We start from the raw sequence: 27,457 nt of genomic DNA on the forward strand, positions 1-27,457 counted from the left end.
TAGTCATAGAAAAACTATAGTGTTGTGTTATATAGTATATAGTGTATACTCAGGAAATTTTACTTGTTTTAGTTTTAAGTAACAATAACTGCTTGTGACGTCAGACTGATCTCAGCATACCATGAATCACAGCCTGCTTGAATGAATTGTTTGAAGGTGCTTAATTGTCAAGTTCTCTTGAATAATATATATTTTTTCTCTCTTTTTTCTTTCTATCTTTCTTTTTCTTTCTTTCTCTTTTGTTTTCTTTCTCTTTTGTTTTCTTTCTCTCTTTCTTTCTTTGTTTTTCTCTTTCTTTCTCTTTCTCTTTCTTTTTCTATTTCTTTCTTTCTCTGAAAGAAAGAAAAATCTTTCACTTTCTACATGAATATTATACTTAACTGTGTTTACATTCACTTGTAGATTTATATTTTTAGTTAATTAGTCCTAAACTTTAAGATTTTACTTTATAATTTGAATAAATGATTTATAATTTGTATTTTTAGTCATAGAAAAACTATAGTGTTATGTTATATAGTATATAATGTATACTCAGGAAATTTTACTTGTTTTAGTTTTAAGTAACAATAACTGCTTGTGACGTCAGACTGATCTCAGCATGCCATGAATCACAGCCTGCTTGATCATGAATTGTTTGAAGGTGCTTAATTGTCAAGTTCTCTTGAATAATATACATTTTGTCTCTCTTTCTTTTTATCTTTCTTTTTCTTTTTCTTTCTTTCTCTTTCTTTCTCTTGTTTTCTTTCTCTTTCTTTTTCTCTTTCTTTCTCTGAAAGAAAGAAATCCTCTTTCTCTTTCTACATGAATATTATACTTGACTGTGTTTACATTCACTTGTAGATTTTTATTTTTAGTTAATTAGTCCTAAACTTTTGATTTATTGATTTTTATTTTTAGTCATAGAAAAACTATAGTGTTATATGTATACTCGGGAAATTTTACTTGTTTTAGTTTTAAGTAACAATAACTGCTTGTAATATCAGACTGATCTCAGCATGACATGAATCACAGGCTGCTTGATCACGAAATCTATTGTGTTCACATATTGCATATATAAATTTTTATAGATTTTTAGATTTTTACTTTTATATTCTGTTATAGATATAGTCTATATTTCGAGCTATTACATATATTTTGTTGTATTACTCATTCTTAATTAAATATAATATTTTAATTCTCTTTTTGTACCCTATTTATTTGTAATTTACACATACATTTATAGGATGTCCATTTCTTTCTCAGATATGTCTTCTTTCTTTCTCTCCCTTTCTATTTCAGATATGAATTAAAAAATTATTATACCCTAATTTACCCTAAACGTTTTAATGTAGGTAATTAAAAGATTATAAAAAAGTTTTTAGAAATGTTAATTATTTACGTTCTAAGGTTGTATATAAAAGTTCTCAAAAAACCTTTTCTAAACGTAATTATAAACGTGCTGAAAACAATGAAATGTCGTTTTTAGGATGTTTTAAAAACATGAAAATGTTTGCTGGGTAGGTACGACATATATATATATATATATATATATATATATATATATATATATATATATATATATATATATATATATATATATATATATTATATATATATATATATATATATATATATATATATATAAATTTATATATATATATATATATATATATATATATATATATATATATATATATATATATATATATATATATATATATATATATATATATATATATATATATGTGTGTGTGTGTGTATATAAATCCCTTTTTTTCATTGATAAGCTTAGGTATACGCGGCATTGTGCTGCTACCCTATTCTATATAATGCTACGATATTCTATATGAAGAATTACAAAGAGTAAATAAAAAAAAACTGGCTATAAGTTTATCTTTTATCCGCACCTCACAGGCTTCATGAAAAAATTAACACGTAATGAATAGTATGACAATGTAGAGTTGAAGACAATGTATAACCACGAAGGAAAATTATGAAAGGAAAAAAACTTAAGAACTTCCATATTGATGAACATATCAGCCAAAGTATATTATGACGTGTTGATTATTGGTCTCCGAATGCATGATAGAACCGATGAGCTAGCCAAGACTTTTGCTCGTAAAGAGGGAATTGATTCAACCCGTCCTCTTAAAAATAACGTCACTTTTGGCTTGTATGCGCACTATGGCCAAATTTGGACGTAATTTGAAATGAAATCGACTCACAAAAGTGACGTACTGTTCCGTTTTCTGTTTGAGTCGTCCGGCCCTCCTCGGAGAGCTTAGAGGAGGAACTTTCAATTAACGTTTTTCATAACGTTTTGAAACTTTATGAGAATTTCCTGCCCACCTAACCTAGCAGAGGACCCTTGACTTACTGTTGTTGAAAAAAAAATCCCAAATTTATTTTCAATTTTTTTTCATTTTCAAATTACGTCCATATTCGGCCATACGGGCAAACGGCCAAAAGCGACGTTCTTTTTAAGAGGACAGGTTGATTGATTACCAACTTGGACTGCCTTTGAGTAGTCTGAGGGCAGCAATATCCCAGGAACATCAACTAAATTACGGAGACTTGAGGCAAAGTGAAATTCACACCAGTTACTCCATCTATCATCATTCTATTATGCAGGAAGAACCGCACGTCTATGGGTCATCCAATAATGTTAGCAGACTTCTAGATGTTACCACTGCTAGGCTTAGGCTCGGCTACAAATACCTCTGGCAGTTTGTAACATCTGCTGATGTAGATTTGACTAAATGTAAACTGTCAGCAGAACTATTCGCATACTTTGCGGCATTATATAATGGAATGTGAAAAAATTGCGGAATTTAGAGATAACACCATTAATAGTGTCCAAGAATTGTGTAAGTACTTCATTCATAATGATGTGCTGCCCGAAATCTTAGTGAAGTATCCAAAATTTGCTTACTGTAGGTAATGCATGGACCTGACTGTAAAGCTGCCGCCCAGTTGGGTGGGTGTGGAGCACATGACTGTAAAGCTGCCGCCCAGTTGGGTGGGTGTGGAGCACATGACTGTAAAGCTGCCGCCCAGTTGGGTGGGTGTGGAGCACATGACTGTAAAGCTGCCGCCCAGTTGGGTGGGTGTGGAGCAAGACTATAGTAACTGTGTGACTCACTATAGATGTAAAGTGCCTTGTATAGTGACTGTTGTGAGCCTCTTGTTGATCACTTGTGACACCTCTTTGTGTCACTTGTGACACAAAGATTATTTGTGTGGGTGATTAGATATGTATGTGTATGTATATGTGTATACGTATATATATATATGTACATGTATATATGAGGGTGTGTACATGTGTATGCAACATTGTTAATTTTGTAACTAGCGTCAAACATTGTTATTTGCTTAGCTAAACGAACTAGAGGGTTCAGTTCCTGAACCAATTATATGCCTCTGTAATCCTTTACACCACCGCACACGGGATGGGTATGGGGTGCATAATAAAGAAAGAAATTGAATTGATTATCACGTATGTGCTTAAGTAATTTCCTGTTTGATTTTTCATTCATGGTTATACATTGTTATATGTATATATTTTCAGATTATAATTCGTATTATGCAAATATCTCCGAGTGAAATAGTGTACATCCGTATTTTTAATTTTTAATACAACATACATAATACATTTTTTAAGTATTTATTTATAATAAATAATTTAATTATTTAATTTATAATAATTTAATTATTAATAACATTATATAGTCGATTTAATATTGAACACGTACACATAAGCGAAACGTCCAAAACTGGTTTCCGAAATGGCAAAAAAATTAGTGTTGTCAATGTAAGGAGTATCTTGTATCCCAGTGAGAGAGCTGTTTCCTTCAAAAAGTGTAATCGTGTGGCATTATGTTTAAAGAAACAATTCCAAAGTACATTCTTTGATTGAAAAACATGAGGATAAATACAAGCGTTAATTGTAAATGACCAGTTATAAACATAAATAAGAAGTAGGAAAAATGATATGTGGAACCAGACAAAAACATTGGAACGCTTAGGTGATGAGAGGGTAAACAACCGCCGCCATTTTAGCGCCCCAGCCGGTGATGTCCAGCACGAGCATTAAGGGAAAACCTTGACACAAACTGCACCTATCATAAAGAAGACGCACCACCATTGACCACCAAGTGCTCACATCAAGTCTAACTCTAAGAAACAACACTCAAGCCTTGACGCTTCTCCCAACATCCGGGGGAGAAAACCTTCACACAAACTGCACCTGTCATAAAGAAGATGAAGACTCACCAGTGTCCACAGTGTCCGAAGGTATTCACCTGTCCTTCACATGTGAAGACTCACATGTTAGTGCATTCAGGTGACAAACCACATGAATGTCCAGAGTGTGGGAAGAGATTCAGTCTGCTTGGAAATATGAAGACTCACAGGATGGTGCATGCGGATCAGAGACCTTTTCAATGTGCCGAGTGTGGCAAAAAATTTAGAGATCGTGGAAATATAATAAGGCACATGTTAGTGCATTCAGGTGACAAGCCTCACGAGTGTCCAGAGTGTGGGAAGAGATTCAGTCAACGTGGACATATGACGACTCACATGTTAGTTCATTCAGGTGACAAGCCTCACGAGTGTCCAGAGTGTGGGAAGAGATTCAGTAAACGTGGAAATATGACGACTCACATGTTAGTACATTCAGGTGACAAGCCTCACGAGTGTCCAGAGTGTGGGAAAAGATTCAGTGAGCGTGGAAATATGAAGACTCACATGTTAGTGCATTCAAGTGATAAACGTCATGAGTGTCCAGAGTGTGGGAAGAGATTCAGTAAACGTGGACATATGAAGACTCACAGGATGGTGCATTCGGATGAGAGACCTTTTCAATGTGCTGAGTGTGGCAAAAAATTTAGAGAACGTGGAAATATAATAAGGCACATGTTAGTACATTCAGGTGACAAGCCTCACGAGTGTCCAGAGTGTGGGAAGAGATTCAGTCGTCTTCGTGATATGAAGAGGCACAAAATGATACATGCAGATAATAGGCTAAACACTTAGAGTGTGGAAGGTAATTAAGAGAACGTTGAAGGATAATGAGGGACATATAGGTATATTAACTTAACTTTAATCTAACAGTGTGCTATCACAATGTCAGTTGGATGTTCTTCAAAGGTAATTCTATTTTGTTTGAGAAATACACTTCACCATGAAAGGTAAAGATCAAGATATTTTATTATATTGTTCTTTTATGAAAGTTAGATGACCAAGCAAGAACTAGAGAAGCTGTCACTATAGGAAAATTCAAAATTGCTTATAAGTATAGAAATATCTCTTTAGTTTAGCAAAGATAAATCAAAGCTTTAAATGTTTTTCTTCATATTTAGGTAAAAAATAATGTGCTTTCTGTTTATGTTCTCTGTGAAAATTTATTTAAAATGTAATATACTCTGTAGCTAAGTTATGGACATTATTGTTGTAATGTAACACGGGTTAGGGTTACCTGACCTGACTTGTGAGTGCTTGGTCCACCAGGTCCCAACTACCCTTATCTGCTCCCCCTCCCACCTCTGTGGCTGGGTTGAGCCCCAAGCTCCCAGTGATGACCACCTCATCACATGGAGTGGCTCCATCTCTCATTGTAACAACTGGGCCTCTTTGCCCCCCCCCCCCCTCTTACTGGGGGTGCTCGGTGCTGTTCCCTCCGCAGTCACACTCACACGATTCCTTCCAGTTCTAATACGTTCCAAGCTTTATTTGGTTCTGCTACATGGACTAAGTATTTTGATCTTAGTCATGTTGATTCTACTGGTCCTGATGATTTATTCATCCATAAACACCACGTTGATTTGGTGGATACCTTTGTCATTTTTATCCCCACGAATACTGGTACGTGTTTCTTTGCAGCTCCTTCTCGGGAAGCTACTGTCTGCTTAGCCTCGTTGTCCTGCATTGGGAAACCCCGGTTTGGATCAACAAAAATGCCTAGTTAAATGCTAGGACTTACACAGTTATTCTCCCGCACCATGTAGCGACTGGTGATAGCTGTCAATGCAATCAATCAGAGCTATCGATGTGCTTTAATATACCTAGTAATCTCTCTCATTTTTTTTTTTACAAAGTATCTGTCAACTTTTTATAAATTTTGCTACAATTTCCCTACTTAAAATTATCCATTAGATTAAGGACCTTCTGGAAACGCTGCATGTACTAGTAGCTTTACAAGAATGTAAACACCATGCTATGTACCCCTAACAAACCCAATGTTCCTTGTGTGTGTGTATACATATATATATGTCGTACCTAGTAGCCAGAATGCACTTCTCAGCCTACTATGTAAGGCTCGATTTGCCTAATAAGCCAAGTTTTCCTGAATTAATATATTTTTTCTAATTTTTTTCTTATGAAATGATAAAGCTATCCATTTCATTACGTATGAGGTAAAAAAAAATTTATTGGAGTTAAAATTAACGTAGATATATGACCGAACCTAACCAACCCTACCTAACCTAACCTAACCTATCTTTATAGGTTAGGTTAGGTAGCTGAAAAAGTTAGGTTAGGTTAGGTAGGTTAGGTGGTCGAAAAATCATTAATTCATGAAAACTTGGCTTATTAGGCAAATCGGGCCTTGCATAGTAGGCTGAGAAGTGCGTTCTGGCTACCAGGTACGACATATATATATATATATATATATATATATATATATAATGCACAGACTACCCTATTCCAGTAGCTGAAGTTTATAACTTTTTAGACACTCAACCCACCAGGAGACTCGAACACTGGCCAACAAGGTGGCAGTTGCATGCTGTATCCACTACGCTATACTTCAAAGCCATAAAGAGAGGTAGGAATTCTGGGGTATTTAATGAATTCTGGGGTATTTCATGAATTTCTGGTTGGTTAAATACCCCAGAATTCCTACCTCTCTTTATGGCTTTGAAGTATAGCGTAGTGGATACAGCATGCAACTGCCACCTTGTTGGCCAGTGTTCGAGTCTCCTGGTGGGTTGAGTGTCTAAAAAGTTATATATATATATATATATATATATATGTATATATATATAATGTCGTACCTAGTAGCCAGAACGCACTTCTCAGCCTACTATGCAAGGCCCGATTTGCCTAATAAGCCAAGTTTTCACGAATTAATTGTTTTTCGGCTACCTAACCTACCTAACCTAACCTAACCTAACTTTTTTGGCTACCTAACCTAACCTAACCTATAAAGATAGGTTAGGTTAGGTTAGGGTTGGTTAGGTTCTGTCATATATCTACGTTAATTTTAACTCCAATAAATAAAAATTGACCTCATACATAATGAAATGGGTAGCTTTATCATTTCATAAGAATTTTTTTTTAGAAAATATATTAATTCAGGAAAACTTGGCTTATTAGGCAAATCGGGCCTTGCATAGTAGGCTGAGAAGTGCGTTCTGGCTACTAGGTACGACATTATATATATATATATATATATATATATATATATATATATATATATATATATATATATATATATATATATATATATTTAATAACCTAGAAGGGGTACCACCTCTGGTGCAAGTGTAGGGACCCATAGCCTCGGAGAAGAAAATAAAGAGTACTCAGAGAAGACCTTGTGGATCCTCACTGAACACTTTGATATTTTCTTCTCCTACCACCCCTATTCTTTTGGTATGTGTGTATATTTATCTAATTTTATTTGAAAATGTCATTACACAAAATATATATATATATATATATATATATATATATATATATATATATATATATATATATATATATATATATATATATATATATATATTATAAATACATTATATACATATATTATATATACATTATATATATATAATGTATATATATATTTATACATATATTTATGTCATACCTAGTAGCCAGAACACTCTTCTCGGCCTACTATGCAAGGCCCAATTTGCCTAAAAGGCCAAGTGATTTTCTTTATTTTCAATAAATTGTTTGCAGTTAGTTTATTTGAATTATTATTATTATATTATATTAAGAACATGAATTATTGACGTAGTTGAGTTTGTTTAGGTTAGGTTAAAATAGGTTAGGTTAGGTTAGGTAGGGTTGGTTAGGTTCAGTAATATTAGTTTTACATATCTACATTAGTTTTAAGTCAAATATAAACAAATTAACTCAAACATAATGAAATGGGTGGCTCTATCATTTCATAAGAAAAAAATAGAAAAAATGTTAGGAAAACTTGGCTTATTAGGCAAATCGGGCCTTGCATAGTAGGCTGAGTGCTGCGTTCTGGCTACTAGGTACAACATTATATATATATATATATATATATATATATATATATTGCCCCAATAGATTGCCAGAAGGATAGTAAACATATCCTTGAAACCCAAGGCCATTCAATGCTCCAGATTGATATGTTACTCGACCTCCCTCGTGGTCATCCTGCCCAGTCTCTTTGTGTAATGAAGATCACTTTTGATAGTAGGTCCCTTCCGTCTTCCGTAATTCTTGCTGGTGCCAGATGCTCCTGAAGGAGCATCTGTTCTCCTCCCCTTTGCAATAGGTGCTGGAAATTTGTGCATGGTCCCTTCAAATGCACAAGTGCCATATCTCTGATGTCCCTTGTGTGGATACTCAGGTCATTATAAGACAGTGCTTTTCTTCCCAAGCTCACTGCATCAATTGCATTGATGCCCACCCTACCTTCTCTCGCACATGTGTGCAATACAAATTTGAGGAAGCCATCCTCAATTTGAAACATCAGAATCATTTATCTTTTCTTGAGGTGAGACGCCAAGTACGCCATCTTTTATCTTCCTCTGGCATGTCTTATACTCGTATATTGCGTTCCACTTGTCGCCCTCTCCCACTCCCTATCTCAGTTTTGCAACCGTTTCCAGGCCATGGACCTGGACACCACCACCACCACCTCACCTGCTCTACTGAATTCTGGGCCAGAGGGTCTTCCTCCTGGTTCTCTGTCTGGTGTCTCCCTTCCCTTCCTTCCCAGTGTTCCCTCCACACACCGCGTGTCCATCCAGGTCGTTGTCCCTCCTCCCAGCAATCTTCATATTAAGAACATAAGAACAAAGGCAACTGCAGAAGGCCTATTGGCCCAAACGAGGCAGCTCCTATCTATAACCACCCAATCCCACTCATATACTTGTCCAACCCGCGCTTGAAGCAATCGAGGGACCCTATATCCACCACATTACGCGGCAATTGGTTCCACAAATCAACAACCCTGTTATTGAACCAGTATTTACCCAAGTCTGTCCTAAATCTAAACTTAATCAAATTTATACCCATTGTTTCGTGTTCTGTCTTGTGTTGATATTTTTAATACTCTATTAATATCTCCCCTGTTATGTCCATTCATCCACTTGATAACCTCTATCATGTCACCCTTCACTCTTCGCCTTTCCAGTGAATGCAACTTAAGCTTTGTTAATCTTTCTTCATATGAAATATTTCTAATTTGGGGAATTAACTTAGCCATCCTTGGACACATTCAAGTGAATTTATATCCATTCTATAATACGGCGATCAAAACTGAACTGCATAATCTAAATGGGGCCTAACTAGAGCAAGATATAGCTTAAGAACCACACCAGGTGTCTTGTTACTAACGCTTCGATTAATAAATCCCAGTGTCCTATTCACCTTATTACGAACATTCATGCATTGATCCTTTTGTTTTAAATTCTTACTGATCATAACTCCCAGATCCCTTTCGCAATCCGACTTCACAATCTCAACACCATCTAGCTTGTAACTCTATCATCATTACCTAGCCTCAGAACTTTACATTTATCAGCATTAAACTGCATTTGCCAATCCTTTGACCATTTCAGAACCCTATCTAGATCAACTTGAAGTGATAGTGAGTCCTCCTCCGAATTAATTTCCCTACCGATTTTCGTATCATCGGCAAATTTGCAAATGTTGCTACTCAAACCTGAATCTAAATCATTTATATATATTATAAACAACAGAGGTCCCAGGACAGAGCCCTGAGGTACTCCACTAACAACATTATCCCACTCTGACTTAACCCCATTTATACTAACTCTCTGTTTCCTATGGAATAGCCATGACCTAATCCAACTTAATATAGCACCCCCAATACCATGAGCTTCTATTTTTTAATTAGTCTTTCATGTGGCACTGTATCAAAAGCTTTGCTAAAGTCAAGGTACACAACATCACAATCCTTACCACTATCAACTGCCTCAACTATGCTGGAATAAAACGTTAGTAAATTTGTTAAACATGAACGGCCATTTGTAAAACCATGTTGCGACTCATTTATTAATTTATGTTTTTCAAGATGGAGACGAATTTGAGTTTAGTTTAGCTCATTTATTATGCACCCCATACCCATCTTGTGGGCGGTAGTGGAAAGGGTTACAGAGGCACATAATGGGCTCAGGGACTGAACCCCACAATTCATTTAGCTAAGCAAGTTACAATCTTGATGAGCTAGTTACAAAATTCAATATAAGTCATCACATCAACAATGATGATTGACGAATTGTATTTGCAATTATTGATTCACGAATTGAATTTGCAATTATTGATTCACGAATTGAATTTGCAATTGTATTTGTAGACGAATTGTATTTGCAATTATTGATTCAAGTAACTTTCCCACAATAGACGTTAGGCTAATTGGCCGATAGTTTGACGCAAGTGATCTATCTCCTTTCTTAAAAATTGGTACCACATTAGCTACCTTCCATGACTCTGGCACTCTGCCTGACTCTATTGATTTAGATTCAGATTCAGATTCAGATGTTTATTCAGGTAAGGTATATACATACAAGTGATGTTACATTAATGGATTGATATATAGATATATATTTTATTATATTATATATATATTTATTATATAGATTGATATATATTTATTAAATATGGTAGACAGTGGCTCAGAAAGCTCCTCTTTGCATTCTTTAAGCACCCTGGCAAACACTTCATCCGGCCCTGGGGATTTGTTTGGTTTTAGTTTTTCTAATTGTTTAATTACATCCTCCCTGGTAACTGCTAAACTAGTCAACCTGTCCTCATCCCCACCCACATAGACTTGTTCGGCTGAAGGCATATTGTTAAGTTCTTCTTTAGTAAATACAGATATAAAATATTTGTTAAAAATACTACTCATCTCCTTGTCATTATCCGTTATTTGACCTGTCTCAGATTTAAATGGACCTATCCTTTCCCTAGTCTTAGTTCGATATAACTGAAAAAACCCTTTAGGATTTAACTTTGCTTGCTCTGCTATGCGAACTTCATAGTTTCTTTTTGCTGTCCTAATCTCTTTTTTAACATTTCTAACCAGTTGTATGAATTCCTGTTCTAAACTGACTTCCCCATTCTTAATCCTTTTGTACCAAGCTCTCTTATTCCCTATAAGGTTCTTAAATTATTTGTTATCCACTTTGGGTCATTAGTATTCGATCTGTTCAATTTGTATGGTATACTACGTTCCTGTGCTTTGTTTAGAATATTCTTAAATAAGTTATATATTAAATCCACATCGAAATCCCCTTTTACGTCACCTATCGCTGGGTTCATGTCTCGCTCCAAGATCGGCCCACACCCCATACCCAAGACTTTCCAATCTATTTGACCCCCAAAAAATTCTTAGGCTATTAAAATCAGCTTTTCGAAAATCTGGCACTTTACCAGAATTTTCTCCTACAGGTCTATTCCATTCTATGCTAAATCTGATTACTTTCTGATCACTGTTCCCTAGCTCACTCCCTATTTCGATGTCATTAATTTGTGTTTCCCTGTTAGTTAACACTAAATCTAAAATATTATTTTCCCGCGTTGGTTCCTTAATGTTTTGCGTAAGAAAGCAATTGTCAATTAATTCTAGAAAATCTTCTGCTTCACTATTCCCTGTTTTGTTCACCCAGTTTATTCCACTAAAATTAAAGTCACCCATGACATAAATACTGTTAGATCTAGATGCTCTAGATATTTCATCCCATAGATGCTTTGCTTCCATTCTGTCTAAATTTGGTGGCCTATATATAACTCCTTTTATAATATTATTTGCTTTTTCGTTTAATTCTATCCAACTAGTTTCTGTGTGTGGCTCAGTTTTGATTCCCTCTTTGAGACTACATTTCAAATTGTCCCTAACATATATGGCTACTCCCCCTCCTCGTCTAATATATCTATGTGTGAAATAGTTTAAATCCATTTATTTGATATTCAGCTAATAGTTCTCTATTTTCTACATTCATCCACGTTTCGGTAAGTGCAATAATATCTATTTTTTCTGTGCAGACAAGAGCATTTAATTCGTTAATTTTATTTCTTAGACTTATGCTGTTAGTGTAATATACCCTAAGTGAATTGTTATTTTGAGGCCCTTTTCTTTCCCTGATCATTTTGCCAATTCTTTTCTCCCACGAACACATACTTTTATTACCTCCTTCCTCCAAATCAATTCCCATACCACTATCTACTAACAGTTTAAACCCAAACAAACACCTCTAACCACTGGTTCCAACGAGTTCGCAACAGCAACAACCCCAGCCCTCGATAGATGGACCCCATCACGAGCATACATTTCATTTCTTCCATAGAAGTGTTCCCAGTTGTCTATGAAAGATATTGCATTTGATTTGCAATATCTTTCCAGCCGGCAATTGACACCAAGTGCCCTCGACATCCATTCATTTCCCACTCCCTTTCTTAGAAAAATGCCACATATGATCGGGATTCCTCCCTTGCTCCTAACTAATTCTATGGCTGTCCTGAATCTCTGTATTAGTTCCTCACTCCTAACTCGTCCAACATCATTACCCCCTGCACTAATACAAATAATGAGTTTGTTCCCATTTCCCGTCATAATATCATTCATGTTTCCAACAATATCGGCAATTCCAGCTCCCGGATAGCAAACCCTTAATCTGTTCCCCCTATCTCTGGCACAAAACGTTCTGTCTAAATACCTCACCTGGGAATCTCCCACAACCAAAATTCGCTTCGGTACCTCCTTAACTTTCTGAGCAGCCTGAGGGGCCTGCGCTCCGCTGCTCCTCGCTGGTTTCCGTTCCGAGTGAACTGGAGGCTTACCACAGCACTCGTCCTCCAACACGGCAAATGAGTTTGCTGTCTTTAGGGCGTCTGTAGGTGGCCTTGTCAAGGTCTTCTTAAGACCCCTGTCCTTCACGACTCCCCACGAGGAGGTCCCGTCAACACTGCTCTCCTCCTTCGTTTCCTCCCGAAGTCTCAGCCGTCGTACCTCCTCCTGCAGGGAATCTATCTCTGCTCTCAGAGCTCCAACCAGACTCACCAAATCCTTCACTAATCCTTCCATTATTGCAATAATAATGTTACAACAATCGGAGCTCCAGCTAACACAACCTCTCACTGTGACTGCACCTGACTGACTTTATTGACTGCTCCTTTTCTCCTTCTCCTGTTGAGACTGCAATGGCTGTCGCCCAGTACGATGCTGCTGGCACACCTATCTATATCAGAAACATAAGCCTTGCTCCTCTACTTCCTCCCCAGCAGGTAAGAAGGCATCAATCTCTTCCTCACCTTACGACTCCTACTCTATCCCTGAATCCCCCTCCCATTTCGGTGATTAAGTCCTCTGTCCCAAATATAGAAATTCCCTTGGCCCTCAATTCTCTCTTGGATGCTGCCCTTGATGAGGTGCGCTCCCCTGTTTCTGCCCCTCCTCTCCCTGATTGCCTTGACCGCAGCTCTCCAATGCTGCTCTGGACCCAGTCAGTCCACCTCTGGTTCATCCTACCACTACCTTGACTCCATTGTTCTTGCTAGATTTACCTGTTCCTGCTAGATTTACCTGTTCTTGATAGATTTACCTGTTCTTGCTAGATTTACCTGTTCTTGCTAGATTTACTTGTTCTTGCTAGATTTATCTATGCCCCATAACCCCAATTTCACTGATCCTGATCTTGATATTAGTATACTGTTTTAATTTGTCTTTGTTTGTCCCGTGTTCTCTATTTCTATTCTCTCTATTTTTGACAATGTTTATTCTTCATTTGAATATTCGTGTATTTTATGCCAACTTATATGAATTCCAGCTTCGGATATCACAGTTTTCACTGCTTTGTGTCTGTCTCCAGGAGCCAGACACAACTGGTAAGCCATGAGCATTACCTTTTTCACCTTGTCGTAATCACTGGAGTCATCAAGGGACAACGTGGAGTAGGTAATTTGGGCCTTCCCAGTCAAGACGGACTGTATCATGATGACCCAATTCTCCTTTGGCCAATCCAAAGAGGCAGCAACTTTCTCGAAGGCTGCGAAGAACTTCGAAACTTCCTTTTCATTGAATTTAGGGACCATCTTTATATTCCTTACCGGATCAAAACTACTTGTTAACGTTGTTTTCCTCTGACCACCTAATCGCAATACTTCTAACTCGTGTAGTCTTTCCTTCTCCCTTTCTTGCCTTTCTTTTTCCTTTTCTTCTAATTCCAACCGTTTCATTTCCATTTCCTTTTCTTTCATTTCTCGTTCTTTCTCTATTTCCTTTTCTTTCATTGCCATTTCTTTCTCTTTAATTTCCTGTTCTATTTCTAATTTCTTCCACTCTATCTCACGATTTATTTCCAAGGCTCGCATTTTGACAGTTAGAAAACTTATATTCAGTTTACCCGCATTACTTTCACCATCACTACCTTTATCTTCACTTAACACACCGAGCACTGTACTTCGCCAATACTGCACTTAATCGCACCGAGCACCGAGCTCGCCAATACTGCACTTAATCACACAGAGCACCGCACTTGCCAATATTGCACTTAATCACACTGCACTGAACAGGACGTATAACATCCTAATAATTACAAACAGGGGAATTATTTACAGGAGATTGCACTACGCCACCATCCCTGTCAAACATGCTTGACAAGGGGTCGGATCCCGCAGGGGATGCCAATTATGTTACGGCCCTACTGGGACGCAACCGGGTTCTTTTCTGATGGTATTAGTTTTTTGGGCATCCAGCCCCAAGTTAGTAGAGGCTTTCAAGGGGTGAGCTCCATAACGCAAGTAAAATCAATGGAGGTGGTACATTAAATACACAAGTATACTTAATTATATATATTCCTTTCCCACCACCATATGTAAATTAAAGTCACAAAAGGGAATTATTACAACACAGTATTTACATCTTAGTCTTCCTCTGAAGACACTGGATACTTGGCGATGCTCACTCTGGGTAGCCTTTCCTGGTTTTCTCTTCCGTGGCCCAGAACCCACCATGAATCTACCCTGGCCACAGGCCAGCCAAATTACAATCCCACTGGGTGCCTCGTCGTGATGGCCTACAACTACAGTCCAGCCTGTAGCTGGCAGGTACTAGTCATCTTCGCTGTTAGGCCACTCCATGACTAATACTAAGGTTGCGAGCCCTAGGCAGGAGCCTCGTGTGACTCGCTGGTCACTCTCCTCGGTCGGCACCGCAGTGGGTGGTCTCTTCCACCAGCCAGCCCCGGAGACGGCGAATCCTGTCACTGCCACTCCTCAGGCAGGCTATCACGCGCTCAGCAGAGTTCGTCCGGGGGTGGCTCACAGCTTCTTCAAAGCAGACTGGTGAAGAGACCTTGGCTGCCTTGGGTAGACTGATTCAACGTACCTCACAGCCGTCCTAGGTTGACTCTGAAAGCAGACACGTCATCAGTACTGGGGACACTACAGTGGTACCTCGGAATGCGATTGTCCCTGTATGCGAGGTTTTCGGAAGGCGAGCAGTATTTACTCCAAAAATTTGTCTCAGAAGGCGAGGGTTACTTCGGGACGCGAGTTTGTTGATACGCGTACAGGCCGACCTAGCGCGTGGTGGTTCGGCGATCGTCGCCCCTCCGCCCCTCAGTTTACCATTGTCATTGTTACCATTGCTCAGTGACTACCCCCACATCAATTATCTATAAGCAGCTTTACTCATATCTAGCCAAACTCAATATACTTAGCCCTTGCCAATATGGCTTCAGACCCAAAAAAAGCACTAACGATGCACTTATTAGTATGCTTAACTCGATTCATACTGCTCTTGATAAAAATGAGTTCTCTGTTGGGTTGTTTGTGGACCTGCGTAAAGCTTTTGACACTGTCAACCACCAAAACCTTCTTCTTAAATTACATCATTATGGAGTCAGAGGACACTCCCTACAATACCTCAAATCCTACCTTACTGACAGGCTCCAATATGTTTCTGTGAATAATACAATTTCTCCCACCCTACCCATCAACATTGGTGTTCCCCAGGGCAGCATACTTGGCCCTCTCCTCTTTCTCATCTACATTAATGACCTTCCAAATGCCTCCCAACACCTCAAACCAATTCTATTTGCTGACGACACAACCTTCATTTACTCCAGTCCTGATCCCCTTGCTCTAAATGCCACAGTAAATACTGAGCTAAATAAAGTCCATCTGTGACTAACTGCCAACAAACTCACCCTTAACATTGACAAAACCTTTTATATTCTGTTTGGCAATAAATCCTCTAATCAAATAAATCTCAAAATAAACAATACCCAAATTTGTAACAAATTAGATGGCAAATTCCTTGGCATTCTCACTGACCACAAGCTTAATTTCCAGGGACACATTCTAAACATATCAAAAAAAGTTTCAAAAACTGTGGGCATTCTTTCTAAGATCAGATATTATGTACCACGCCCTGCCCTGGTGACTCTCTATTACTCCCTTATCTATCCATATCTCAACTATGGTATTTGTGCTTGGGGCTCTACTACCCAAAATCACTTACGTCCTCTAATTACTCAACACAAAGCTGCTATTAGGACAATATCCAATTCTGGCCCCAGACACAACTCTGTACCCCTACTTAAATCTCTGAATATGTTAGACATTAAGTCACTGCACATTCTCTCATGTGTTTTATACATATATAAAACGCTAAACTATAATGCCAATCCTGATCTCAAAAGCTTCATAGAAGGTTGTATCAGAACCCATGAGCATCACACCAGAAATAAATACAGTTTTGATATTCCTAGAGTACGACTTAATCAAACTAGAAATGCTCTACAAATCAAGGGGCCCAGAATGTGGAATGACCTTCCCAACCATGTTAAAGACTGTACCTCTCTCAACCAGTTTAAGTTAAAAGCGAAGCTATACCTAATAAATTCCCTGTAACCTACCTTACCCTTCTATTGTCAACCAATGTCTGTTTTTTTCTTTAAAGAGCGCTGTTTGTCGACATAATTGTATTTGTGCTGCTTTTTCATCTATGTTTTCATTTCTTGTTTTCATTCTACTCATTATGCTCAATTAGTATTAAGCTTGTCATTTAAGTTTATCATGCCCGAAACGCTTTGCGTAATAGTGGCTTTAGGCATTGTATGTACTAGCTATACCTATAAGTTAAACAATCCTTGTAAATATTTATTGTATGTATGTACCTGACCTAAATAAAATTGTATTGTATTGTAATTCTTCTCGCGGATTTTCAGTGTTTTGTTGGATTTTTGGTGATTTGTCTATACAATTTGTTATTATATATCTCACCATGGGTCCCAAGAAAGCCAGTGGTAAGGATAAAGGCCAGAAAGCTCATGTGAGGATGACAATAGAGGAGAAACGAGATCATTCGGAAGCATGAGAACGGTACACGTGTTGTTGAACTTTGTAGGCAGTACAACAAAGCCACATCAACAATATGCACTATACTTAAGAAGAAAAATAAGGATATGGGTGCTAAAGTGGCAAAAGGAGTAAGAACATTAACGGCACAAAGACCACAAATACTTGAAGAAGTGGAAAAGTTGTTATTAATTTGGATACACGACAAGGAGTTGAGTGGTGATAGTGTTTCGGAGGCCATTATTTGTGAGAAAGCCAGGGTGTTGCACGAAGACCTTCTAAAGAATACCCCTGCAATGAGTGATGCAGATAAGAAAGAGTTTAAGGTAAGCAGGGGCTGGTTTGAAAAATTTAGAAAGAGAAGTGGTATCCATAGTGTTACAAGGCATGGGGTTATGTGATGTGATTATGGAAGGGGACTCCCCTTCCAAACAGTAACTCCTCTCCTCCTCCCCCCTCCTCACCATCTTCCATACGCCTACAGCACTCGACAGCAAGGTAAGTAATAACTGGAACACAGTTTTGTAGGTTTATTTAGATGAATTAGGTAAATTAGGTATAAAAATTTAGTTTGATGTGGGGTTTTTGGGGTAGTCAGGAACGGATTAATTCATTTCCCTTTATTTCTTATGGGGAAATTAACTTCGGAATGCGAGTTTTCGGAAGGCGAGGCGTCTCCAGGAACGGATTAAACTCGTATTCTGAGGTATGCCTGTACATGGGATCACTAGGAAACATCACTTACTAGCTTAGACACAAACGTCCACTTATTCGCTCCATAGATGGCGATCACTGTCTAAGCGCCACCTCACCAGAGGTCAGCAGCGGCTACGTCACGAGCCAACTAGGACAGGCATCCAGCACTTATTGCCGGCATCTCTCGTCATCACTAGATGGCGTTGTCCATGTTGTAGGATTTTCGGGAGCGGACTCACAGATGGCGTGGACTTCACAGCTTCTTGCTCGAGCGAGGAATTTTGGTTCGTAACACACGCGCCCAAAGTCCATGCTTTGGGCACACTATACAGTAATGTAAGTTTGCCTCGGGTAATAAATAACAGTGATCATCATTACCCAGGTTTCAGGGGATGGATGGTGTTTCAGGCCTTCCTCCAAAGGTTTCACAATGTCAACAAGAAAACGGTCAATTTAAAGTAGTCTCTCCTACCCTACCAGAGGCTCCAAAACAGAAAATGGGACAGTACATCACTTTTTTGAGTTGCTTTCATTTTCTTGTAAATTTTTTGGCCTTGTGTGATGCATATGAGCAAAAACTGATGCTCTTTATCAGAGGACAGGTTAAGTATTTACTTGGAGTAGAGAGAATATTATAGAGAATCTTTTTTTTTCTCTTTGGCAGGAACACCACTTGAATATGGCGTCGCTTGTATGGGTGTGGCGGCGAAGTGATCTGGCCGCAGTGGTGCGACCCATCGTGGCTGTACTGATTTACGTGCTGGATGATCCCAGAAGCACCTTAGTCAGACCTTAGCGTGCATCTTAGCCCGGACACAAGTTCGAACCCTCATTACGGCCTTTGTGGATGTGTTCATTAAATGTATAATGATATTGTGATTTCTGTATCACAAGTGATGTTCTTTTCCTTAAGAATGTATTCCATGATTTGTATACAGATAAAGGTTTGATTGTTAACAGTTGTGTACCTCAACTTGTCTTGATAATAAACAATAAAAGTATATTTGAGTTTAAAAACTTATTATTGCTGTCAAGTTTCATAATTTCTGGAGTACAAGACGACTGGTATTGCCCCTTTTAACCCCTCCGTGGTGCCTCCTTACCGTGGTGAGGGGCTCACGTACACCTCCCTGTGACCGGTGTAGGTTGCCATTGCCCCCTCTCCTGCCCCTTTTTGGGTGGTGGACGTGCTGAAGGGCACCACGTAGGGGCCTTATGAGCCATCGGACCACCCGCTGGAGGGGTCGCCTGTGAAGGGCCGCCCTGAGTGGATGGTTGGGTGTCCAGGCTGGTGCGATAGGGGGAATGGGGTCTTAGCACCAGTGTGGGAGAATGGACGATGTTGTAGGACTCCCCTGTTGAAAAGGGGGAGCACCGCTGGGGTCAACGCACCCTTCCTGCACTGGCCCGCGCTCAGCCTCCCTGGCTGCCCTGGTAGGTGGTATCTCTTGGTTCCAGGTCCGAAACTTTTGATATTGTTTGGTGCATGGATGACGACACGACTTCTCTTAGCCAGGCTCATGGGGTGGGTGACCAGGCCCCTGAGTTGGACCGTCCTGGAAGACCGGGATCTGTAGCCCCCGCTACAGGGCTCGGTTTAGGCCCAGACCGGACTCTTCCTTCCTGCTCCCCTCCCTCCTCTGTGGTTGGGTCGAGCCCCAAGCCTGCTGTGGTGACCGCCTCGTCCCCTTGCATGGCTAAATCTTATTGTGACTACTGCGCCTTTTGACCCATCTCTCTCTAAAGGTTCTCATCACCGTCCCCGCCATGGCTACTCTCTCTTATGCTCCCTTCCCATATTAATTCGTACCATGCTTTGTTTGGTCCTCCTACGTGGACTAATTTCTTTGACCTCCATCCTTTACATTCAACTCCTGACAATTTTTCCCTTCATAGGCATCTTGTAGATTCCGTAGATGCCTCAGTTACCTTCAACCCCACCCGTCTTGGTACCCGTGTCGTTGCTGGTTCTCAGGATGCAGCCACCCGCTTAGCCTCCTTATTCGGCCTTGGCGAGACCCTTGTTCGGGTCTCAAAGAACGCTCGGGTAAATGCCAGTGTTGGCACTGTTCTCCTCCCACACCATGTTGCGACTAGTGTTAGGAATCTAAAAGACTGAAAAGACCACGAGGATATCAAGCATATCCTCAAGGCCCAGGGTCATTCTGTCCTCCAGGTGGATACGTTTACTCATCCCCCTCATGGTTATCGCCTTCTGCCCCTTCGGGTTGTGAAGATTAACTTTGATGGTAGGATCCTTCCGCCCTCTGTCATTCTTGTTGGTGCCAGATGCTCCGTTCAGGAGAATATTCCATCTCCTCGGCTCTGCAATAAGTGCTGGAGGTTTGGGCATGGTGCCCTCAAATGCTCTAGTCCTGTCTCTCTCTGTCCCATGTGTGGAGGCGAGGGTCACTCTAAGTTGGAGTGCACTTCTCCCTAGGTCCGCTGCCTCAATTGCGGTGAGGCCAACCCTACCTTCTCCCGCACGTGTATACGTTACAAACTTGAGGCGGCTGTCCTCAACTTGAAGCACCGGGACCATTTGTCTTTTCCTGAGGTTCGGCGCTAAGTTCTTTGTCTCCCCTCCTTCGCTGGCGTATCCTATGCTCGCATGGTATGCTCTTCCTCTCCTCGTCCTTCCCACCTTACTCAGTCTCACAACTGTTTCCAAGCCTTAGACCCGAACACACCCACCACCACCTCCCTTGTTTCCCTCCGTTTTGTCCCAGAGGGTCCTCTCCCCTTCTGGTTCTCTGTCTAGGGTATCCCTTCTTTCTACCCAGTATGTCATGTCTCCTGTGTCTTCTTTCTCCTCTCCTTTTGGTCTTCCTTCCCGTCATTCTCCTCCGTCTCTTGGCTCACCACGCCACCTGACAGTGCGGGCCAATGTCCATTGCTCTCCTTGTGGTCATGTTGTTTGCTCGCGCTCTTCTTCTACTTTCGAGATGCTGGAGTCTGTTGCCCAGTACATTGCTGCTGGGAAACCAGTCTCTTTGAGTCAGAAGCGGAAACCTGGCTCCTCTCCTTCCTCCTTCCCGGTAGGTAAGAAGGCTTCGCTTTCTTCTCAACCCCCTATCTCTGATTCTTTCGTTCCTTCCCCTCCCGCTTCGGTGGTGGAGCTCCCTGTTCCTACTGTGGGGGTTTGTTTAGTCCCCGGTTCTGTCTCGGATACTGCCCTTGCTGAGGTGCGTTCCCCTCTTTCTGCCCCTCCTCCTCCTCCTCTTCCTTTTCCTCCTCCAGACCCTGTTCGTCCACCTCAGGTCTGTCCTCCCACTTCTTTCCCTCCTTCTTTACTCAGTTTACCCATGCCTCCTAACCCTGACTTCGCTGATCCTGACCCTGTGCTTCTTTCACGTGCTGTATTCTCTTTTCACCTTTGTTTCTTCTTTGATCTCTGTTGCAATCCTTTCTCTTTTTGCCAATGCCTATTCTTCCGTGGAACATCCGTGGATAATACACCAATTTCCTTGACCTCCAACTTCTAATTTCACAGTTTTTGCACCTTTGTGTCTGTCTCCAGGAGCCGATGTTTGGTGCTCGTCCTGGTCGCTTCCGTGGCTATTCTCTTCTCTCACCCCCCCCCCACCAGCTGTTGCTGGGGCCCATAACTCTTCTGCTCTCTTGATTCACTCAGATGTTCCCTTCGTCCCCTTACTTTTTTCCTCGCCTCTCCTTTGTTCTGCTGCATGTGTCTTTGTGCGTAAATGGTACGTGGTTTGTTCCATTTATCTCCTCCCCACTGTCCCACTTTCTCTTCCCGATCTTAAACACCTCCTAGACACCTTGCCAGAACCTGTGCTCCTGCTGGGTGATTTCAATTGTCGTCATGCCCTTTGGGGTGATGTGCTGACAAACACCCAGGGTCGCCTCCTTTCCTCTCTTCTTCCCTGTCCCCTCTTAATTCTGGTGAGCCCACTCATTTGGACTCTCGGACTTGCTCCCTTTCCTGTCTCGATCTTTCTCTGTGCTCGTCATCCCTTTCTTTAGATTTTGGGTGGAGGGTCGTTGATGGCTTCCATGGCAGTGACCATTTTCCTGTCCTTGTTAGTTTTTTGTCTTTTCACCCTCCTCTCTCCTTCCCTAGTAGCGGTTTGCAGAGGGTGACTGGTGCCTCTTTACTCTCCATGTTACTATTTCCGACCTCTCCATTCTGCCTCTCCCTCATGCCCTCCTTCTTTTTCATGACACTGTCTTTGATGCTGCCCTCCACTCTATTCCTTGCTCTTCCTCTTGGGGAATGCGGAAGTGCGTTTCCTGGTGGAATGTGGACTGTACTCGGGCTGTCTGCTGTAAGCGTGCAGCCTGGAAGAGACATCGCCGCCGGCAGAAAGTTGAGTCTTTTCTTTTGTTTCGAAAGGCGAGTGTGGTGGCCCGTAGGACCATCTGTTCATCTAAACGTGCTTGCTGGATGTCTTATGTCTCCACCGTTATGTCCAAAACTCCTCTACCACTGGTCTGGAAGCGTATTCGCAAGATTACGAACTTACCCGCGTAAGTTCCCGATGTCTCGCTGGTCCTTTGCCTCCGTGGTGTTTTTGTGGCGGACCCATTGCAGGTCGTTACCGAACTGGGTTCCCACTTTTCATGTTAGTTCTGGTTCTCATCTTCCCCAATCCTTCCTTCTTCGTAAGCCTATTCTTGAATCTCGTCCTTTAAATTTCTGTACTCATCTTCGCCTTCCCTATAATGATCCCTTCTCTCTCTCTGAGCTTCAGTCTGCCCTAGTCCTCTGTGGTTCTACAGCAGTGGGCTCCGATGGCATTCATTATGAAATGCTTTGCCATCTCTCTCTGTGCACGTCTCAGTATTTACTGAGTCTGTAAAATCGGAAGAAGAACCAAGAACTGGCATGCTTAAAAGTAATTAGAACTAGAGACTGCTGTGGGGAGTATATCTTCGCCAGTTTCAGTCAAGGGTGCTGAGTCTGTCCTGACTGTTGGAGCAGTCTATAGAATTCCTAACACTGATGTGTCCGAATTCAACTCTAACCTTAGAAATCTAATACAAGGTAACAGACTGAACCAAAGCTATCTAATTATCGCAGGGGGACTTTAATATTGACCTCTGCGAGCCTGAAAACCCTACTGCTGCCAGCTTCCTCAACTGTATGAATTCCTGCTTCCTCATACCCTTAATCACTAGACCTACTAGAATCACTGATAGTACTGCCACGGCTCTTGATCACATCTGCACCAACATAACCTCTCCGCTTACTTCAGGGATAATCACCGATAACACTACAGACCATTACCCCACATTTCTCTTAACTAACATTAACAAACCACCTCTAGAGACAAGGGAGATAAGCTTTAGGCTGTACAATGAAACTGCAATAGGCAATTTTATAGCTGCTGCTGCTAATGTCAACTAAGAGACCGAATTAGGTAACATATGGGACATCAACCTAGCAGTGCAATCTTTTCTTCAAAAAACTCTCAGCCTTTATAACACCCACTGTCCTATGCTAACGAAACAAGTCACAACTAAAAGGCTAAACAATCCCTGGCTTACAAAGGGAATACCTAAATTCATTAATAAAAAACATGACCTTGAGAAGAAGTATAGGTTAGGAATCGTCTCCAAAGAATTTTCAAAGAATTACTCATCATTGCTATCTAAAATAATTAGAAGTGCCAAAATTAAGTACTACGAAGATAAATTTACCCACACAAAGGGCAATATTAAGAAAACATGGAGCACAATTTCACAAATAATGGGATCAAAGAAGATTTTAAATAACAAACCAATACTCCTGTCCAATAATGATGGTCTGCTTTCAGCCTCTGACACTGCTCTTTAGTTCAATAGGTTCTTCTCTTCCATTGGGTCATCCCTTGCAAATGATATTCCATCTTCCAGTACTAATGTTATACTCAAATTGTATGACGGTTGAAACATAACCAATCACAGGCGAGTAGGCCTCTGACGTCATCCCAGACAGAGAGTCACCAGCCGTGCTCCCAGCAGGCCGCAGTATTCTCACAGACCCAGAGTAGGTAGGACCTCGGCTGGCCAGTTATACACCTTGTTGCCTCACTCAATAAAACTACTGAAGTGTCTGCTGTGTATAACTACAACCAACATTCAACCAAAGACGGCAACGAATACTGGTAGCAGCAGTGGGATCCAGAATTATTTTTCTGGAAACGAAATTCCAAGTACCCACACCGCCTTGTGTTCCAGCTGTCGCCATAAGCCGCTATCCTGCCACCCACGCATCAATTATTGTGCCAGTCCGGGGTCCTGCTATCAGCCACTACTCTAGGTCGACGATTTCAAAAGTAAGGCGCAACATTTACAAGTGAGAACGAAATTTCATCAGCGAGGGAAGAGTAATTCGCCGCCAGCGATTTTTTAATTTCCCGCGCCATCTTGGGACCTGCATCACCCACCACCACCTTCACCAACGCCGACAGCATCAAGTCTTGTGAGTGTTTCAAGCTACTGCAATCGTCGTCAGTCATCGTCGCAAGTATCAACTGATCATTGTGTGTGTTGTACTGTTATTTAAGAGGAATTGGTGTAAAAAAAGACTTCAACCGTCAAACAATTTGAGTATAACACTAATATTCAGGACTATCTTACAGGTAACTATCCACAGTCTCTGTACCTAATGCCTACTAATTCCATTGATGTTACTGACATAATCCTTTCCCTTAAAACCAAGTCTAGTGCCCTTGAGGAGATACCAACTCTTATTTACAAAAAAGCCTCCAGATTTTTAGCTCCTGCCATTGCATTGCTCTTCAACAAGTCATTGAACTCCAAACCTTTCCAGATATTCTAAAAAATGCGAGAGTAACCCCTGTCCACAAATGTGGGGATCCCACTGATGTTAACAACTTCAGACCTATATCACTTCTGCCAAACTTGTCAAAAATATTTGAAAAACTAATCTATAAGCAGCTTTACTCTTATCTAGCCAAACACAATATACTTAGCTCTTGTCAATATGGCTTCAGACCCCAAAAAAGCACTAACGCTGCACTTATTAGTATGATTAACTTGATACATACAGCTCTTGATAAAAATGAGTTCCCTGTTGGGTTATTTGTGGACCTGCATAAGGCTTTTGACACTGTTAACGACCAAAACCTTCTTCTTAAATTACAACATTATGGAGTCAGAGGTCACTCCCTGCAGTACATTAAGTCTTACCTTACTGACAGGCTCCAGTATGTTTCTGTGAATAATTCAATTTCTCCCACCCTACCCATCAACATTGGTGTTCCCCAGGGCAGCATACTTGGCCCTCTCCTCTTTCTCATCTACATTAATGACCTTCCAAATGCCTCCCAACATCTCAAACCAATTCTTTTTGCTGACGACACGACCTTCATTTACTCCAGTCCTGACCCCCTTGCTCTAAATGTCACAGTGAATACTGAGCTAAATAAAGTCCATCACTGGCTAACTGCCAACAAATTCACCCTCAATATTGACAAAACTTTCTATATTTTGTTTGGCAATAAATCCTCAAACCAAATAAATCTCAGGATTAACAATACCCAAATTTGTAACAAAGTAGATGACAAATTCCTTGGCGTTCTCATTGACCGCAAGCTGAATTTCCAGGGACACATTCTACATATATCAAAAAAAGTTTCAAAAACTGTTGGCATTCTTTCTAAGATCAGATATTATGTACCCCGCCCTGCCCTGGAGACGCTCTATTACTCCCTCATCTATCCTTATCTCAACTATGGTATTTGTGCTTGGGGTTCTACTACCCAAAATCATTTACGTCCTCTAATTACTCAACACAAAGCTGCTATTAAGACAATATCCAACTCTGGCCCCAGACATCACTCGGTACCCCTACTCAAATCTCCCATTATGTTAGATATTAAGTTCCTGCACATCCTCTCATGTGTATTTTATATATATAAAACGCTGAACTAATGTCAATCCTGTCCTTAAAAGCTACCTAGAAGGTTGTAACAGATCCCATGAGCACCACACCAGAAACAAATACCTATTTGATATTCCAAGAGGAAGCAATACACAGGAAGCATTACTTTGGTTTTGGAAAAGTTGTTCAATGTCAACCAATACCAACAAACTCACCAACAAACTGCCAACAAACTCACCCTTAACATTGACATAACTTTCTATATTATGTTTGGCAATAAATCCTCTAATCAAATAAATCTCAAAATAAACAATACCCAAATTTGTAACAAATTAGATGGCAAATTCCTTGGCATTCTCATTGACCACAAGCTGAATTTCCAGGGACACATTCTAAACATATCAAAAAAAGTTTCAAAAACTGTGGGCATTCTTTCTAAGATCAGATATTATGTACCACGCCTTGCCCTGGTGACTCTCTATTACTCCCTTATCTATCCATATCTCAACTATGGTATTTGTGCTTGGGGCTCTACTACCCAAAATCACTTACGTCCTCTAATTACTCAACACAAAGCTGCTATAAGGACAATATCCAATTCTGGCCCCAGACATCACTCGGTACCCCTACTCAAATCTCTGAATATGTTAGACATTAAGTCACTGCACATTCTCTCATGTGTATTATACATATATAAAACGCTAAACTATAATGCCAATCCTGATCTCAAAAGCTTCATAGAAGGTTGTAACAGAACCCATGAGCACCACACTAGAAATAAATACAGTTTTGATATTCCTAGAGTACGACTTAATCAAACCAGAAATGCTCTACAAATCAAGGGGCCCAGAATGTGGAATGACCTTCCCAACCATGTTAAAGACTGTACCTCTCTCAACCAGTTTAAGTTAAAAACGAAACTATACCTAATAAATTCCCTGTAACCTACCTTACCCCTCTGTTGTCAACCCATTTATGTTTTTTGTTTTTTTTTGTCTTTCAATTCAAAGCTGTTTGAATGTAATTTTCTTTAATAATTTGTAATTGTATTTGTGCTGCTTTTTCAACAATGTTCCCCCCTCTTTTACCTCTATTTTTATTTGTACTCAACACATTTTATTCTTTTTACCCATTAGTTTTAAGCTTGAGTCATTAGTGTTTTTTCCTGCCCGAAACGCTTTGCGTAATAGTGGCTTTGCGCATTGTATGTACTAGCTCTATCTATAAAGCCAACAAACTTTGTAAAATCTCTTTATGTATGTACCTTTACCTAAATAAAAATTATTATTATTATTATTATTATTATTATTATTATTAATATTTTTTCACTAGTTGTGTATG

At 40.1% G+C, this 27,457-nt stretch overlaps 1 long non-coding RNA gene across 1 annotated transcript; it reads left to right on the forward strand.

Annotated features, from left to right (window-relative positions):
* The first annotated feature begins 4,281 nt into the window (after positions 1–4,281).
* Positions 4,282–19,265, forward strand: LOC138371219 (uncharacterized). Its single transcript, XR_011230343.1, has 2 exons — positions 4,282–5,127; positions 18,929–19,265. It is a non-coding gene; the product is annotated as an uncharacterized lncRNA (long non-coding RNA).
* The last annotated feature ends 8,192 nt before the right edge of the window (positions 19,266–27,457 follow it).

Source organism: Procambarus clarkii, chromosome 35 (assembly GCF_040958095.1).
Source record: "Procambarus clarkii isolate CNS0578487 chromosome 35, FALCON_Pclarkii_2.0, whole genome shotgun sequence".
NCBI lineage: Eukaryota > Metazoa > Arthropoda > Malacostraca > Decapoda > Cambaridae > Procambarus > Procambarus clarkii.